Genomic DNA, 20,080 nt, shown 5'->3' on the forward strand with positions numbered 1-20,080 from the left:
TTTAAAATATGACTGGACAAATTCATGGAGGAGGAGAGGACAACCTATGGCTACTAGCCAGGATGGCTATTATCTACCTCTGTGGTCAGAAGCTGCAATGCTTCTGAATACCAGTTACTGGAAAATTCAGGACTGGAGAGGGTCCTTGTGCTTGAATCCAGCTTGCAGATCTCCCATTGGGACATCTATCTGGTCACTATGAGTAGAGGATTCTGGGTCATTGGCCTAATCCAGCAGGCTTATTCTTATGTTCTTATGTTCTTAAATAGGAAAATCTCCAGTAGCAAATTTGCCCCACCTAAGATGTGCACATCAAAGCGAGCCTCCATGTTCTGTGTTTGGCAAAGTGCTAGGCAGAATTAAATAAAGAAGCTTCTTCCCAGGTGTTTGCAAACCTGGCAGATTCAAGCTTGGTGCTGAGATGCCTAGGGCTGGTGAATGTGATAGCATGATGGATTACATATCATGTATGTCCCAATCATTGAAATAACTCCAGAAATGTTGGAGGATAACTACAACTACCCACCCATTTTGGTGGGTGTTTGCCAAGTGTCGTTATGATGAAACTGTTTTGCAGCACACCCATGCTTGACCAAACCGCAGTAGTGCCTACTGAGAGGATTTATGGGTCACAGGATAACTATGACTCACCTCCTCCCTCCCAATCAGCAGCCCTGCCAACATCTATCTTGAAACACTTGGAGCCTCTTCCTGCTGGCCATGTCGCCCTCTCAGCTGTTTGGATCCAGCCCCATCACCTGCAACTATGTGGTCAGAATCCGCCTTTGGCCTTCCCTGGGGCATCCTGAAGCTTCTTGGCGCACTGGTCCTTGAGCTGAAGGCTCCATTTCAATGCCCAAAGAGCAAAGAGGCAGCACAGCAGAATTTTATAAAATTATGCATGGCCTGGAGAAAGTAGGTAGAGAAAAGCTTTCCTCCCTTCTCTCATGACGCTAAGAAGTCGTGAATGTCCAATGGAGCTGAATGTGGGAAGATTCACGGCAGATAAAATAAAGGCCTTCTTCACGCAGCACAAGGTGTAGAACTCACTCTCATAGGAGGCAGTGATGACCTCCAACCTGGATGGCTTTAAAAGAGGATTGGACAAATTCATGGAGGAGAGCTATTGATAGCTACAATTGCTATGCTCTGCCTACATAGTTGGAGGCAGCAATGCTTCTGGATACCAGTTGCTGAGTGGGAGAGTTTGGGGTACTCATGCAAATACTTATACTTTTCATTGCACTACTAATACCATGGAGAACTATGGCTTCTCAGAGTCCATCTCCACAGAGGAGCTCAGAGAGGATGCCAGTCCATATGCACAGCAGAATTAACTCACTTAGGGAATACTACAGCCAGTCTGGGGGAGTTCTGGAGTTTTGTCGAGGGGACACCTTCCCTCATAGGAATACTTAATTAAGTATGAATAGTTCTTCTGCACTTTTTAACCCAAGCCAACACATCCTTGACATATTAACCTAATATGGATCCCTACATCGAAATTCCAATGATGAACATCCATACTTTCTTTGTAGAGATTGGTGACAGCAGTGGCTGCATTCTGGACAGGGATGCCAACTATAGGGGGTGGGAAGGGCTTTGGACCCGTCAATATTTGTGGGCAGGTGGACAAGCCCCCCGATATTGAGGGGGCCCCAAACAGGTAGGCCTCCCACCTCCAAACATGCAGCCTGTACTCCCCATCCCCCGCCACCCATGCACCAGCACTCTCCTGTTGGCAGTGTACAATGGGGAAGGGAAGCACAGAGGGTGATCTTCTCACTGCTGGCAGTGTACAATGGGGATCTCTGCAGGGGTCTCTGGTTTGCACACACACTCCCCCAAGATGGTGCATGTTGTGCATATGACGTCACACAACACTGGGCCCCCTCAGTGTGGAGGGCAAGTTGGCGCTGGAATGGGACCCACAGGGCCTGGCTGCTGTCACACACAGTCCTGGAAGAGGTGCAAGAGTTTCTACTGCTTGGTCTTGGTCCATGGGTGGCGGCAGCAGCAGTCTCACTGCCGTCCTGCAGCCTGAGTGGCCCTGCCCCATCAACCTGCTCAGTCTCAGCCTCAGATTTGGCCAAGTACTGCCACTGCCACTTGCTGAACCAGCTTTTGGGCCCATGCAGGTCTTGGATCTCTGCATCTCCTTCCTCCTTGGCCCCCTTCTTCTCCATCGTCTCCTCATCTCAACTGCCCACATGTCTCTCTGGTTCAGTTGCATGTCCCACTCAGCTACCTACATCCAGTGCCTCCCACGTCTGCTACCACTGACAATGCCATTAGCAACCCATAATAACCAGGCCAAGGAGCATCTAGCTGCTCTGCTGCCCCTGACCACACTCTATACCAGTTGATGGAAACCACAGGAGGAGAGGCGGCTCTTGTGCTCAAACCCTGCTTGCAGGCTTCCCACGGGCCTACTGAGAGCATAACTCCATGCGGGCAAACTCCATGCTGATGCAGCAGGCTTTTCTGATGTGCTTCTGAACTTGACGTTCTTATCGACATAGAATGGGGTGGGGTTCCGCCTTGTTCTTCACGTTAGGCAACCTCAGGCGAGCTCTTCAAGGCGGCTGCAGCTCCTGGATTATGAATGTCAGCAGCAGGTGAACAAGAAAGGCATGAAAGAACATTTATTTGCTCTGGCACAGGGAAAGCTGTTGTTAGCTTTATGCAAATGGAAGAGATAAACCTGAGGAATGGAAAGTGGTTGCGTGGCTTGGCACCAAACCAATATAGATGGTAGCCACTGCTGATGGCAGTTAACCCTGGGTTGCAAGCCAGTAGCAAAGTGCAGCAATAAATGAATATGGAGATGGTTATTCTCCTTTTCCTGGATTGATCCATGGTGATTATGCTGTGCCTCCACAGCTAGTGTGGTGTAGTGGTTAAGAGCGGTAGTCTCGTTATCTGGGGAACCGGGTTCGTGTCTCCACTCCTCCACATGCAGCTGCTGGGTGACCTTGGACCAGTCACACTTCTTTGAAGTCTCTCAGCCCCACTCACCTCACAGAGTGTTTGTTGGGGAGGAAGGGAAAGGAGAATGTTAGCCGCTTTGAGACGCCTGAAGGGGAGTGAAAGGCGGGATATCAAATCCAAATCTACACTCTTCTAGAGGCAGTAAAGCTGGAAACCACAGGATGGAAGAGTTGTGCTCAAAGCCTTGTCTTTATCTTCTCAAAACAAAATGAAAAGCCCACACCTGTCCTCTCTTGTATTTTTTAATTGAGCATGCACAACTACCCCTATGAGTGCCTATTTGCTTCTCACTTTGAACCTACAGCTTTGGACTGCTAATGCTGACTTTCAATCTCTGCTTAATAACCACCAATGAGGCCTGCTCAAAGCACTCTCCTCAAAAAATTGGAGCATTTGGGGGGGGGGGGAGAGAGATTAATACAATTTTTATTTTGCAAATTTCAGTGAAATAAAAAAATAGCAATAGTTACAGCACTCTCATATATCATTGTTGCAATAGATGATTGGAAAGATTAATAAGCATTAAGATTAGAAAGACAATAAATAAAACGACTGTCTGATGTATCACCCCTCCCAAACAAACCCATTTTGGGCAGATGGTGATCATAAAGGAAAGGTAGGAACAGATACTATTTATGAAAGGTAGGGACAGCTACCATACACTGCCGAATTGTCAGAGTTAAAATGCAGTTTGAATTTTTAACATGATTTTGGTAAGCTGGCAACTCTAACAGGCAGAAGCATTGGGGCCAACTTGCAAATTTGGCAACCTAGTAAGTTAATGTTTACTGGAGACACTGAAGCTTTTGCAAACATGTATCAAATCTCTTTGTGCTTGTGTGTGAATGGTTGTTTGTTTATGGGAGCACAAATAAGGAAAGGAGCTGGTGTGGCCTTGCAGGTGGGCATGGAAGCAAGCTGGACTTTTGCTGCATTACTATACAGGGTACCTCAGGTTAAGTACTTAATTCGTTCTGGAGGTCCATTCTTAACCTGAAACTGTTCTTAACCTGAAGCACCACTTTAGCTAATGGGGCCTCCTGCTGCCGCCGCGCCGCCGGAGCACGATTTCTGTTCTCATCCTGAAGCAAAGTTCTTAACCCAAGGTACTATTTCTGGGTTAGTGGAGTCTGTAACCTGAAGCATATGTAACCTGAAGTGTATGTAACCCAAGGTACCACAGTACTACAAACGTTAGGTCGACACAAAGCGAAAATGTTCCTGTACATGAGAAGGGGGCAAAACTGAGACAAACTATGACATTGGCTATGGTGCTTTTGGAGCCCAGTTCCTGTGGGACAGGACAGTGCTTCACCATCCCATGGAAGATAGAGCAATCTTGTTTTCTGCCACTCCAGGGAGTGGAGCCGGCAAGCCGGCAGATTCATATTACAAGAAAGGAAATCCTGACTAAGCTTAGAAAGAACTTTCTGACAGTAAGAGCACTGCAGAAATCAAGAGACACACTCTTTTTGTTGTTGCTGTTTACTAATATGTACAAAAGAGGAAGAATAACTGTTTGAAATACATATTAAATTCGCCTGTTGGTTTTCAAATAATGCTTGTTGTGATATAAAACTCAGTGGCAATCTTATATAAGACTGATAATTACAAAATGCCTCTTGCATCATTTCATTCCGATAGTATGACTGGTTCCATTTTCTTTGCACCTTTTTTTAAAATTTATTAATTACAACATGTCGTAACAATAAACTTAAAACAGAATTTGAAACCATGACTCCATTTTTCATTGGAATCTATCATCATCTTGTTTCTCACTTTCCCTAAAACTAATCATGTGTATTCATTTCATCACCTGTGAAAGATCTTCGTCTGCTAATTTCGGAGAGTTCAGCATTTTCCCAAGCATAATGCATACTTGGATAGGTGACTGTAAGAAGGTGACTAAACATTTTTTGATCATCCTCTAGTGCTGGATCTTCAAATCAACCAAATAATATTACTGAAGAGTCTGTTGGCAGTTCATATCCATGGCTTTCCTGATTTCTATTCGGATTTGGTCCCAACATGATTTGATCGGGGGCCATGGCCAGGGAATGTGTACAATACAGTATGTTTGCATCTTAGGTGTATTTTACTTTCACAAATTCAATTATACGTGCTCAGCTCCAGCAGCACCACCAGCTTTCCAGCGAAGTTTCCAGAGAACAAGCAGGAGAGACTAAGGCAGAAGGGAGGAGGGAGGCAGACAGAGGAAGCCCGCAAGTTGAATGGAGAAGCATCAGAGGCAGGTGGAGCGAGTGAGAGATGCAGGCAAAATAAAAAAGCTGGAAAGGAGCTGCAGCTTCTCCCTGCCCTTTTCCTCCCTTCTGCAGCCAAGGGAACCAGGTTTATTCTTCCTCTGTCTGCCTCCACCACTTACCTGCTCATTTTGCAGCTTAGGGAGCCATATTTCTTCATCCTCCAGCAGCGGAGATACAGGGAAGTCCCCCCACCTTCCAGCAGGAAACTGGGCTATGCACAATTTTACATATGTGTGCTTCCTATGCAAGTTGCAATCACACTGCTCTGTCATTCAATGTGGATGTTGCCCACATAAATTGCTGTTGTTGTTATCCCAACACCCAGGCCTCAGTGATACAGATCAGATTGGCCTCTTCTTCCACAATGAGATCATGGATGAGGGAGGTCTCACTCAGAGTCAACCTGGCATTCAGCAACAAGCGCAGCAGACCTGAAAGCTGACTGATAGGACAACTCTAATTCCTTGGGTTCAAGGAGGAGCTGGCATACAGCACAGTCACCAACTGCCTGAGCCGCGTGCTTCTTACCTAGCCTGCCTCACCTCCCACGCCATACTTCACACTACCATTAATCACTATGATCAGGGGGTCTCTGCTCTCCCCAATTCCTCTCTTCCCAGGCACTTCCCACCAAAACCCCAAATTTAGAAATATACATGTTAAAAACATTTTAGACAATTGAGGTCATAATTTTTTTGAAAAACCCAAACCTGCTAAACAATACCCCAACCCAAAGGTCTGTTTAGCTGCCTCAGCTTTCAGAGCTGCAGCTCCTAGGCCATGAGGAAGAGCCCTGGAAGAAGGGGAGAAGGTCTCCCAAGACTCACAGCCATGAAGGTTGCGATTCCAGGAGTTCCAGATGCTTAGCCAGAGTTTGGTTTCCTCAGAATGAGGCACAGCAGAGACAGTGGTGTCTTTCAGATATATGGTTTATTTACACATATGTACAACCTGAGCCTACAGTGGAGAGGCTCACAGCATTACCACCCCAAGAAGGTCTTGCTTCTCTCATGGCCATAGTGTTGGATCTCAGAAGAAATTTGGCTTCCGCCTACTTCTAGATTCTAGCTCACACACCTCAACTCTGGCATTTATCTTTCTAACTGCCAGACAATTGAGGGAGGGTGGCCCATGCATTTGCCCTCAGGGCATAGAACTGCTTCTTTCATTACTTGAATGACCCATACCTAGGGGGCCAATACCAATGAACTTGTCTGGCTATTCCAGCAACTGTGTTCAGTCCAGGAATTAGAGGAGATTCAGGCATACAGCCTACCCACCCCCAAACTCAAAATGGTATACAGGCAATCCTTGTTATGTTCCCCACATGCGACAGCAGGGCCCGCATAAAGAATTTCATTCTACCCCATTCCACCCTTTTAGTGACTTTTTCAGGTTACTTCCAGGTTTGGCACTGTGCTCAATCATGCATCAGCTGGAGATGCATAAATCGGCCATTGCTTGTATATTTCTCCTGGAACCCCTTGTGACTTTATCAGTGCTTAAAATTTCAACTTTGGGGGAATTACTAAGAAATGCATACAGTACTTTCTCAACAATTGGCTATTAATATGTCACATATGAAGGTACTGCAGAAATGGTAATTTGTCTGTTTTCCATTTCATTTTTAATATGGTAATTCATTTTTACAATACCTTTGTTCAGTAATGGTCTAATTTCAGTCAGTCCATATTGCTCCCATTATTGCATATTTCTTAGCAATTCTGTATTATCAAATTCTTTATTATACTAGACCAGGGTTCCTCAAACTTTTTAAACAGGGGGCTGGTTCACTGTCCCTCAAACACTGTCAGGGGCCGGACTTTAGTTTTTTAAAAATGCGTATTTACACGGAAGTGGCTCCCCTGTTTTTTACTCGAGTAAACCCATTGACATGAGTGGCCATCCCTAACCCGGGTCCATTCATTCCAGTGGGCCTGCCCTCTGCGTAAAAGTTAAGTTGACATCATATCCCACCAGCGCAACAACTCCTGGGTAAGTGTGCACCATGCAACGGTCCCAACAATATTGTGGCAAGGTCTCGGTGTGCATGTATAATGGCAGGCTCCATGCAAGCGCCACACAAATCTTCTTGCAATGATCATCGCCTCTGCTTTTCATGCTCCACTTTGCTGTGGGGAGACTGAGAAACAGCCCCCCACCTGAGGCCCAAGCCCGGTTACCTGCATGTTGGCAGTGTCTCTTTCTTCCTCATATCCCGCCTGCCCGGAAAGGGGCCATGGCCGGCACAGCAGTGTCAGGGAGGAGGAGGAGAAGCAGCAGCAGCAGCAGGAGCAGCAATGGCAGAGGAGGAAGAAGAGGTGTTGGAGGAAGAGGAGGCCAAGGGGAAGCCAGGGGCCCTTGCAAAGTGCACACTGTCGCCATGGGGAAAGCACCGCTCAGGTGCTGGGGGCAGCAGTGCTGCCTCCACTCTGCTCCACGCCGTCACCTCTCCTGCGCGTAAATCCAAATGTCACAGCTTCGGATTGGCTGCAGGAGCTTCCTGGAGCCAATCAAAAGCCGTGCCAGCATTGCCACCCGCCCAGAAGCCATGTCAGCATCACTGAAGTCAGTCCCCACATGGCGAGGCATCCACAGTGCGCAGGGACTAACAGAGTGGGCAGCAGGTTCTGTGGGCCGGATTTACGAGCAGGGGGCCGCATCTGGCCCCTGGGCCATAGTTTGCCAACCCCTGTACTAGACAGCTATCAGGGATGAAATGATAGGACTTAATGCATTGTTATATTAAAAAATTCCATGTTAAAATTGTTGCTAATGCATGAGTTGCTTTAGATAATTCATCGGCCTTTGTGATTACAGCCCCACTAAATGTATCACAGTCTGATAATTCTAGCTTTGGAGCTATTTCTGGACTTTGTATCCATTCTCTCAAATATGCAACATAGCCACATAATAATGTTTAATAACGTTTGAGTCATGCACGAGTGCACATCCATGTGCCACTTTTGGCACCAAAAGGGAGTGGGGCCAAAATGGGGCAGGACCAGAACTGAGCAATCCACACACATGAACATGGCAGCCAGGATTGGAACCCTTGCAGAAGTGGCAGCTCCTTCTTTTTATGGAGGAAAAGAACCCTTTTAAGGATTATGGTATCCCAGGTATCCCAAGAAATCTCCAAAATAATTAAATCACCTGTTCGGGCCTCCTCACCACTGTCATTGTTGAATATGTGGACGGACAGCATGAAACTCGTGCTCTAAAGAGCTTTTGACATGGATGTTGGCTGCAGCGAGAATTATCAAATTGGTTGGAAGGATTCCCCAAGGATCATCTAGTCCAAACCTCCTGCAATGCAAGAATCACAGCCATCTGACCTCTGCTTAAAAACTTCCAGGGAAGGAGAGTCCACCATTTTCCATGGGAGTCTGTTCCACTATCTCTAGACAGTTCATTTCTTTGAGTGTATCTGGGATGTATTCCAAAAGCGTCTTCTGTTCCAGCACCACACTCTTGATCCTGTCCTGCACCGTCTTGGAGGAGCAACTGCAGACAGCCTGTCAAACCCTCTCCGTCAGCCCCTTCAGCTGTACTATGCAATTTGAAACCGCAGGTCCTTCTGGCAAAATCTAAAACTTCCACTTTGTCCTTGATATTATTTATATCTTCTCAGTGCTCATGCTGTTCTATTCTTCTTCCGTGTGGCTATACTTTTCTATTGTTTTTCTAATGTTTTTAAGACATTACAGTAGTTTGGATTTATGTTTCCATTTCAGAACATTCTGTTTCCTTTATATATATATATATATATTTGCTGTCTCCTTTAATTCACCAGTTTTCCCCCACCAACCCTTTATCAATTTGCCTAGTCTGTTTTCACTTTCTTTCCATTTTTCTTCAATCACCCTTATAATCTTATGCTCTAGGGTTGTTGTTGGGGTTTTTTGTGTTAAGTATCTGTCCTCTAATTCTTCAAGTGGTGCTGAGAGGACAGCTTTAATATCAGATGCAGTAAATACTTTCTGTGGAGCTTCTTATTCTCCATCTCTCCTCCTATTGCTTTTAACTTTCTTATTTGCATTTCTAAAAAAGAAGAAGAAAAAGCTCAGTAGTCCCTGTAGGCAAACTTCCATTCATGCAATATCAACACTTTTTTAAAGACCCTGTGGTGGCTTTCACCACATGAATCATTACTGCTCAAACCACTTGGAAAGAAAGGAAAATGGCTCACATATGTTGATTTATTAAAGGAACATGGTGGAAAATGGAAATTAAGAGATTATGATGAGATCAAAGACCACTTTCAGAGTTGGTTGAATTATCGACAACTATATGAAACACATAAAGAAGACAGCAAGAAAGGATTTAGTTATACTAGATCTAGGTTTCAAACGGAAGTGATTGAAGGGAAAGTGAAACTACTGAAGGCCGCATACAGCATACTATTAGAATGGGAGATGAAAAATGAAGAGGTAAAATCAGTTATGATTAAATGGGCACAAGATGTAGGTCACAACATTATGATGGAAGATTGGGGAAAATTATGGAAAACTGACTTAAAATGGCTCACAGATTGTTTACAGATTGTTCCCTATTGAAGGAGAATTACATGAAGATGATGTACAGATGGTACACAACCAGTGCAGTTAGGGAAAATGTACAAAACTAGTTCAAATATATGTTGGAAGTGTAAGGAAAAGGAGGGGACATTTTATCATATGTGGTGGGATTGTAAGGTAATTAAAAATTTTGGGGAAATGATATACAACGAATTGAAGAAAATGTTCCCTTTAACATTTGTTTAAAAAACCCGAGGAATTTTTGTTGGGGATTGTAGGGAAAGACCTGCCAAAAAAGTTGAAAAACATCTTCATGTATGCGACAACAGCCACGAGAGTTCTGGTAGCACAAGGATGGAAGACTGAAGAAAACCCAACTAAAGAATCATGGCAAGGAAAATTGATGGACTATGCAGAACTGGCAAAACTGACATATAAGCTACGGGATAAGGATAACTGTGACTTTAAGGATGAATGGGCACCTTTTACAAAGTACCTGAAGACGCAACAAAGCGAACTGGACTCCTTGGCTGGTTTTGAATAAACATTCACAAACTTTTTATTGATAATAATCAGCTAAATAGTTTGAGGATCTGTACAACTTGATAACATGCAGAAAACAGCAGTCTCAGAGAAACCAAAGACTGGAACTGAGGGAAGTCGGGGTTGGGGGATGGGGTTTTGTGTGGGAGGGTGGGGGAGGGGGAAATGGGGGAAAAACAAGGATAATATGTTTTTGGATAATATGCCTTGTTTTAATTTTGAATAAAAAAAACTAAAACAAAAACAAAAACACTTTTTATGCCAGTGAAGATCTGGTTCACAAAAAGAGGTACAGGTAAAGAACACAAAGAGTCGTGTTTAACCATTTGTTTTCACCGAGAGAGAAAAGAGAGAGAATGATATAAGAGATCATATTGAAAAGAAGAGAGCCAAGTACTGAGAGTAGTTTAGAGTATTGGACTAGGACCTGAGAGAGACCAGCCTTCAAATCCCCTTCTTAGCCATGAAGTTCAGTGGGTGTGACTTTCAGCCGTGTCTCTCTGCCTTACCAAATAACTCTTTTAAATGGAGCCTTGACTCTCCTCTGAAGAGTGGGGCATATAGTTTGAGTCATTGGGTTCATCAGTCCTGGTGAAGAGACTGCTCTCCTTTCAGCACATTCCTCTCTCAAATGACCAATGACATCAAGTAGAGTTGACTTTAGCTTGTCATCCACGAGAGTGGCAAATTTCTCAAACTTTTGGTCACCCCCCCCAAAAAATAACAAACTTTTAGTTCAATTAAAATTTTGCTAGTTCCAACTTCTCTATAAAAGTTAGAAACTGTGTCACATGACTGTTACACTTCTTCTTGGACTCAATCTTTAATTTGCATGGTTCCCTTAGCGTGAACCAACTGAGAGTCTGATAATAACAATCCATAATAATAGACAGTGCTTCATCATCCTGCTGATCCCATCTGCTTATTAATGCTGCATCATCTGTAGGTTTATCTTGTTTAATACAAGTGATAACCCCTCTCATTCTCAGAGTCACTTCCAATCTTTTCTACTAAGTAAAGTTACTCTCTGTAAGTTTTAGCAATCTGGGGCTATGAGAAGCAGTGGGATTTTGGATATACATGCATGCATAATTTTATTTTTATTCCACGTTTCCACAGTTAAAACCATGCTCAAGGTGGCTTACAACATTTTAAAAATCCATAATAGCAGTAAAAAAGGTAAAGGTAAAGGACTCCTGGCAGTTAACTCCAGTCACGGACAACTCTGGGGTTGCGGCGCTCATCTTGCTTTCAGGCCGAGGGAGCCAGCGTTTATCCGCAGACAGCTTCCAGGTCATGTTGCCAGCATGACTAAGCCACTTCTGGTGAACCAGAGCAGCACACGGAAACGCTGTTTACCTTCCCGCCAGAGCGGTCCCTATTTATCTACTTGCACTTTGACGTGCTTTCGAACTGCTAGGTTGGCAGGAGCAGGGACCGAGCAATGGGAGCTCACCCCATCGCAGGGATTTGAACTGCCAACCTTCTGATCAGCAAGCCCAAGAGGCTCGGTAAACAATAAATAAAACATTCAAAAATACACAACCAAACTGAATAATTTCCACGTAAATTACAAGATCAAAGTTACAAAACAAAAAACAAAACCTAGCAACAACTCCCATCCCCTGCAACAAAACACCCCAGCCCAAGGGTTTGTTCAGCAGCATCAACTTTAATAGCTAGAGCCAGTCAGGGTGCCAGGCCAGGTGGATAAAACCCTGCAAGGCAGGGAATAGGTCTTCTAGGACTCATAGCCAAGATGGCAGTAAAAAGAAAAAATACCAAAAAGAATTTAAATGGTGGCAAGAAAAATGCTGAGAGAGAGATTGTTCTCAAATATCTCCAATGGGGGTGTAGGGGATGTCTGGCTGCTTGGAAAGGGGTGAAAAAAGGAGGGGGAACTCTCTGGAACTCAGAATAACAATAAAACAAAAGGGCTTTGCCTGGAGTCTCATGGCTTAGCAAAACCACCAAGGGTGTGTGTGTGGATATTTCTCTGCTTTAAAAACCAGGGTTTACAAAATCATTTTAAAAGCTGAAATCAACAAAAGTATTCCGCTCTAGAATCTTATTTAAAAATTCCTGCCTGGGCCCATAACCCATGTTGGTGCAAGGAAAAAAAATGGGAGAATTCCTAGATGCTAAGATCTACGTTTGGGGCAAGTACTATTTGGTGAGAGAATCCTAGCAGAGATTTAAAATGCAGCAAAATAAAGCATGGAAATATAGTCTGTTAAACATTTAAAACATGTGCTTCCAAATTCCTTTCAAAGGAATCCAACTTCCCCTAACATAAAAAATGACCACGTTTCATAAGTTAAAAATTGTTGTTTTACAAACTCTCCAAAGGTCAGATTCATGTGCTTTTCCATATAGCATTCAGAAAACCCCTTAAATTGAACCTTGGTTAAGCAAAATACCCCTTCAGATTTTCTGCACAGCACATCTGACAAGACCTAATTGAGTGGTAAGATCAGATTTTCACAAGCCCTTGGACCCAGGTGGAATTAATTGGGACACATTACAATCAAAATATGGGTCCAGCAAAAGTGTTGATGAGCCCTCTCTCTGCTGAACAGATGTTGCTCCTGAAGTAAAAATGACCTGAGAATCAGAACCTTTGCTAAACCACCAGAAGCGGGGAAAATCCACAATCTACTCTAATAAAAGCAGCTATGAAATGGCCGGAACAGCAATTAACACAAATCATGCAAGGTTTTGTGCTATTATCTAATTCTGCCTATGACAGCCATTAGAGATGAACAATAATAATTCCCACTTCACTGCTGAAAGACTAGACACTGGGAAAAGCAGAACACAGAGACATATTCTGCAAGTCTATTTCTATTCTCAGTGACACAAGTTCTGGCATCAGGTGTGCAGAATTCAGTAAGTTTCAAAGCTTAAAGGCAGATTTCTAGACCTGAAGGATCGAAGTTAATCAAGAAAGCATGCCATGTGGAGGATTCTTGGCACAATTCCCAATACTTGGGAGGGAACTTATGTCAATGCTTGGGAGCAGACTGGCTGATATAAATTTATAAGCTCGTCTATCACTGAAGGGTCCCAAGGCATCACCTAAGAGCATTCCATATAAATAACCCATAAAACATTGAAACAGCAGAATAAGTATGCAATTTCATGGCTGGGGCATTTGACCCTTTCTGTGCTAGCAGAAGCAGAAGCAGAATAAATTATGTGCAACAAAGAGCGTAATAAGAACCTGATGGATGGGGCCAATGGCCATCTAGTCCAGCTTTCAAATACTTTCTGAAAGGCAGTAATGAGGCAAACAGATGAGAACATAAGAACAGCTTGCTGGATCAGGCCAATAGTCCATCTCAACCAGCATCCTGCTCCCACAGTTGTCAACGAGATGCCCCCAAGGGAAGCTCAAAAGCAAGAATCAAGCACAAGAGCACATTCTCTCCTCCTGTAGTTTCCAGCACCTGGCATTCAGAAGCATTACTCGCCATTATGGCTAGTAGCCATTGATGGCCTTCTCCCCCTGTAGGAATTTGTCTGAACCTCTTCTAAAGTGATGGTTGTGACCATCACTGCCTCCAGTATGAGCAAGTTCCATAGTTCAACTATGTGCCAAAAGAAGGAGGAAGGAAAGGAAGAAGGAATTTTGTTTAAATTTCACAATAGCATTTTGTCTAGTTGGCACCTAGGCTAAGCAGACAGAATCAAGAATGTCCAGAAATGGCCTTCTATTGAATCATTTCTTAAAAAAAAAAAAAAACCACCTCTCAAGTGAGGGCACTTGGATGTCTTGGCAGCTTCTTCCCTCATACATTATATGGTAATTTTCCCAAGAGACAGGTGCTTCTGTTCCAATGCTTTCATCTCCAGAATCAACTACTGGGATGGCTGTTGGAAAGAAATGGTAAGAAGCTTCCCTTCCCTTCCCTTCTCTTCCCTATCCTTAACTTTACTGTATTCAGATTGCAAACTCACCTGGGACTTTATTGAGATTGAGAGTTTTCCCAAATGAGTTTCCCTACTGTGGGATTAGAATGTGATCCCAGTTTAGATTTTTTGAATTTGGGTGTTTTAGCTCAACAGAATTCCAGGATGGGCTGCTGGAGTTTGCTGTGTTAAGAAAGTTCATTTGCAGATGGTTGTCACCAATGGAAGCGAAGGCACAGAAAAAACTCAATATGGAGGCCAAGTGGCCGAAATATTGGGAAATTCTGGAACAAGATGGAGACAGAATAAAACTGCAGATAAATAAAATAAAACTTTCACCTTCTCACCCCTTGCTTTTTCCTGTAAGACCTATTGCAGTCGTTAAGAGTCGTAAACAGGCTCATCACAGCTATCTGCCAATCACCCATTCCTACCACCCTTCTGTGTAATACCCCTCCCCACCTTCTCACTATATAGAAGGGTCTGGTAACTTCTGTTTCAGTGTATCTGAAGAAGTGTGCATGCACACGAAAGCTCATACCAAGAACTAACTTAGTTGGTCTTTAAGGTGCTACTGGAAGGATTTTTTTTGTTTTGACTATGGCAGACCAACACGGCTACCTATCTGTAACTAAAACTGCAGAGTTTTGAAAAATTAAAAAATAGAGTGCGAGATTGGCTCCATTACTATCAAATAATGGAGGCATATAACTTGGACAAAAAAGTTGGCTTCCAGGTGGAAAAATCAAAATTGGAAACAGAATTGTTAGATCCCAAAATTAAGAACTTGTCAAGAATGTATAACTTGCTGTTGAAATGGAACACTCAGGATGAAACGGTGAAATCTGCTATGATTAAATGGGCACAGGATGTTGGACATAACATTATGATGGCTGACTGGGAACAGTTATGGACCACAGGTATGAAATTTACGGCATGTAATGCCTTAAGAGAGAATTTAATGAAAATGATTTACAGGTGGTACACGACACCAGTCAAGCTTGCAAAAATTTATAATTTACCTGACAATAAATGTTGGAAATGTAATGAGACTGAAGGTACATTCTTTCACCTTTGGTGGACATGCCCAAGGATTAAGACATTCTGGGAGATGATTTATAATGAAATGAAAAAGGTATTCAAATATACTTTCCTGAAGAAACCAGAGGCCTTTCTCCTGGGCATGGTCAGCCAATTGGTGCCAAAGAAGGACAGAACTTTTTTATGTATGTGACAACAGCAGCAAGAATACTCATTGCGAAGTATTGGAAGACACAAGATTTACCCACCCAGGAAGAACGGCAGATGAAGTTGATGGACTATATGGAACTGGCGGAAATGACTGGCAGAATCCGAGACCAGGGAGAAGAGTTGGTGGAAGAAGACTGGAAAAAAATTAAAGATTATTTACAGAAATACTGTCAAATTAATGAATGTTAGAAAAATGTTGGAATGAAGTTATATGGCTTTAGCAGAAATGTTATAAGGAATTAAGTACAAATAGATTGTTAATGCATTAAAGAGAAAAATAAGGTTAGAATATCTTAAGATAAATTACAGGACAGAAAACAGAGGAAGATGGAAAGGAATTGCTGAAACAGTTAACTGAAGTGGAACACAAAAAGGGAGGTGTGAGGAGGTCGCTGAAACAAGTGAATGAAAGATAAGATTTTGAAATTATTGGATGTGTTTTTAATTGTTTTGTTTTGTTAATTCAATGTTTATGTAGTGTTTTTGTTTTTGTAATGTATTGTATTGTCTTGTTTAATTTTTTTTCTTTTTTGTAATCTTTAAATTGTTAATAAATATTATTATTATTTTTAAAAAAAGAAAGTTCATTTGTAGGTGTTTTTTTGGGGGAGGGTATAGATGTCAAATAGAGGAGTGTGTGTACCAACTCTCTCTCTCTCTCTCTCTCTCTCTCACACACACACACACACACACACACACCCACACACACCCCTCATAGCCTGGAGTGCAGTGTCCAGTTTAGGACATCACAGTTTAAGGAGGATGTTGACAAGCTGGAATGTATGTGGAGAAGGGCAGGCAGAATGACCAAGGGTCTGAAAACAAAGCCTTATGAAGAACAGTTGAGGGAGTTGGGGATGTTTGGCCTGGAAAACAGAAGACTGAGAGGAGACACGGTAGCCATCAAGGACATAAAGGGCTGTCACATGGAAGATGGAGCAAGCTTGTTTTCTGCTGCTCCAAATCTTCAGGTTCAAATGACAAGAAGGAGATTCCAACTAAACATTAGGAAGGGCTTCCTGGTGTTAAGAGCCATTTGACAGTGGGATAGATTATGTGATTTCACTAAGCATGCTAAAATACAAAAGTACAATCCATTTCTGAAGAATATCAATCATTTTTACTTACTCATTTCTACACAGCATCCATTCTGATTATCTGGCCATCTTAAAAAAATGTTTCAAACAGCCATTCCATAATTCTCTGTAGTGTTGCAGTTTTCCAATAACTGCCAATAACAACTTCTTCTTCTTCTTTTTTGCTACAAATGAAAGATTATTCATGTACAGATGGAGAAAACTGTGGAGGAAAGTTGATGACAGACCCCATCAGTGTCTTGATAGGTCTCCCCTTTATCATGTTCCAAAAAGCTTACAGATCAGTCAGCACCTTGGTCTGATTATTTACTTTGGATCAACAATTGCATTAAGCTGTGAAAGATTCCAGGGGTTGCACAAACTCTGTACTGGGGATGCTGTGCTCTGAGTGCAGCACAACAAGTGGTTATATCCTGGGCCTCACCAGGGCCATCATCCACAGACAGCTGCTGGCAGACCTGGGCCAGAGGAACTTGGCAAAGACCTTTCCCTTGTGATAGTGGCTCCGGACAATGACTTGCAACTAGGATTCAATAAGGACACTGACGCAAGGTTTTTTGATGACATTAAAAGTCACCACAAATATGGATGCCACCAGTTATTCCTTTTTAATAATTAGTTTTAATAATAATTTTATTATTTATACCCTGCCCATCTGGCCATTCTGGGTGCCTCTGAGCACATAGAAAAACATAATAAAATGTCAAACAGCATTTGTTTATTTCATATAATGTATATGCTGCTTGGTCATAACAAAAAACAAACAAACCTCAAGGCGGTTTACAAGAAGAATAAAACAATAAAACTATCAATGAAAACAATTGAAACATTCAGAAATTTAAATAACAGTAATACAATTAAATAATCCATAATCCTAATCCATGAAAAAAAACCTCTGCATCTCAAAGGAATCCCATCCTTTTCACCCGTGAAAAGCAGCATGGCAAGGAGGTGATACAGAGGACGTATAGCAAAGAACTAGGGAGGGAACAAACCATGCAGCAGGGTGGTAATGCAGAACTTAAACTCAGCAGCACACTGATTGAGAGATGATTCAGCAGCCCCTGATCATGCCCACCCAGGGGGCCAAACACACTGCACTGCAGGTGCTGATAAATTGCAATGTGGGATGATAATAAACAGCAACTGACAATTGGTTCCTGTCCTTCTAACTGCTGGTGTTGGGGTGGGGGGAGATGGCGAACTCCCCGAAGATGGGTTTGGGGTTGCTGAAGTTGCTTTTGTTCCTTCTCCAAAATGCCATCTGTTCTGGTGCACAGAGTTTATCAGATTATTATGCAAACACTCCCTAGACTTTGGGGGGAGATCTGATATCTCAGAATCACAGAATTGGAAAGAACCCCTTTGGTCATCTGGTCCAACCCACAGCAATGCAGGAATATGAAGCTAATATTATTTGACACTTAATGTGTAGCCAAGCCTAGATAAGTGTTTAAAGAATGATTTACAGTAAGAAAATAAAGAAGTAGAGAAAGTTGAATAAAACATCTAATTAGGACCAAAAAACATCATATTTGGAAGAGAAACAGTAGGAAAAAAGAGAATAAAACAATTGTGTGTGGCCTTAGGAAAACCAAGCTTTATAATGAAAAATAAATATCATCATCATCAAACCTTTATTGGTATCACTTACAAACATTCAGAATAAATAGGCCAGTGCGATCTCATCACCATTTCAACAATACAGTCATTTGCCAAAGAGAAGAAGAGGCAAGCAATCTATTTCACTTCTGTGAGTCTCCAGCAAGGGCAGCGTCCTGCAGCGTACTTCAGCAGCAAAAAATCAAATAGAGGAACTTAGCTACTATCTTGGTGAGCTTCTGGTCTCTCCCCTGTAATAAGAAGTGTATAATCTCTGTCTCTGGTTTCCGTGTTGGAATACATAGATGGTCTAAGAATTGTTTGCGGAGATCATCATACATTTTACATTTAAGAGCCATGTGAGCTAGAGTTTCTACCAGGTGGGCATCACATGGACAGATCCTATCTCTTTCTGCCATACCCGCAAACCTACCCCAAAGGAGGTTAGAAGGATTAGAATTGAACCTAGCCAGTGAAAAAGCCCTTCTTTCTTGCGGGTTAAACACAAATTGTAAATAATTAAGGTTAAATTCCTGCGCCGAAGAGAGTCAAAAATAAAGAGGGGAACATGTTTTTTCCACAGCTGAGAATAGTTCCTGGCAATCTATGTCCCACAGCCTAGTTTTTAACATGGCCTTGGCGATTGGAAAAGCCACAGCACCCAGGAGATCCTCTGAAAGCCCAAGTTGCCTTATTTTTGTGCAAAACAGTTGTAGGCCCGGGGAAGGGAAGGAGTCTGACAGAACTTCGCTAAGTAAAGTATCTTTGTCTGCTGAAAAACAAATGTTTAACCAGCATAAAAGAAAACTCGTCCAAGCAATTATCTCTAGCTTATGTTGGCCTCCCTGTAGACACAGGGCTGCGTAAGGTACACAGTGTGGGACAGCGAAAATCTTAAATAGAAAGGCTGCCTGCACTCATTCCACTGACTGGGTAAACCCTGACATCCAGACTGAAATTCCGTAGAGCAGTTGAGCTCTAACTTTGGCATTAAAAACCTTGAGGGCAGAAGGGATGTGTTGGTTACCTCTTGTTGCAAAGAAGCGCAACATGGCCTGCATAGACAACTTGCTGGCGTTTACCGCCTCTGCGCAGTGCGAAGACCACCAGAGCCTGTGATGGAAAGTGATCCCCAAATAGTTTAAACACTTATTTCTGTTCTCTTATGAAACAGCTGTACCAAATAATCCATTGGGGGGAAATCAAACGGTGATGTTTGATTCTATTAAAGACTGGCATCAGGAACTGGAACGGACCAAAGGAAACCTGAAATTCAAAGCAGTGAGTGTCAATGAAGACTACAATGTTTCTAAAAATTGCCAGCATACTTCATTGTTCCCATGTCTGTCTCTGAAGAGAACCGAAGAGGAATTCCAATTTGGTGTTGGTCTTGCCACAATGCTGCTGCTCTCCTCAAGATGTCTACTCTGCCCAAAGAACAAGATGACAACGCTCTACAAACACAGAAAATCTTCTTAGAGGGAATGTATAAGACACTTGATAACCCTCCTTATGAAGCCATGAAAGTTGATGTCCTGTCAAGTAGTCTTCCATCTCTGTAAGAGATCCAAATTGCATACACCAGATTTAAAAAGCTGATTCTAATAGATAACAGTAGACTTCTGGGATACTGATGTGAAATGGTTTTCATTACAGTGGTACCTCGGGTTAAGAACTTAATACGTTTTGGAGGTCCGTTCTTAACCTGAAACTGTTCTTAACCTGAGGTACCACTTTAGCTAATGGGACTTCCTGCTGCTGCAGCACTGCCACCACACGATTTCTGTTCTCATCCTGAAGCAAAGTTCATAACTGTCAGAGCTGCCCCAAGGTCCCAGCTCACAGAGGACCAACGCCAGATCGTCGTTATATACAAAAATCTTTATTGAAGTTCAGTTTT

General features: G+C 42.8%; 1 pseudogene across 1 annotated transcript; it reads left to right on the plus strand.

Moving 5' to 3' along the window:
- Positions 1-720: 720 nt before the first annotated feature.
- LOC310837132 (myotubularin-related protein 12-like) lies at positions 721-19,860 on the plus strand (annotated as a pseudogene). Its single transcript has 4 exons — positions 721-771; positions 1,539-1,666; positions 2,558-2,618; positions 19,321-19,860. The product of its transcript is annotated as a myotubularin-related protein 12-like (transcript).
- Positions 19,861-20,080: the final 220 nt, after the last annotated feature.

This window comes from Podarcis gaigeae, assembly GCF_964106915.1.
Source record: "Podarcis gaigeae genome assembly, chromosome: Z".
NCBI lineage: Eukaryota > Metazoa > Chordata > Lepidosauria > Squamata > Lacertidae > Podarcis > Podarcis gaigeae.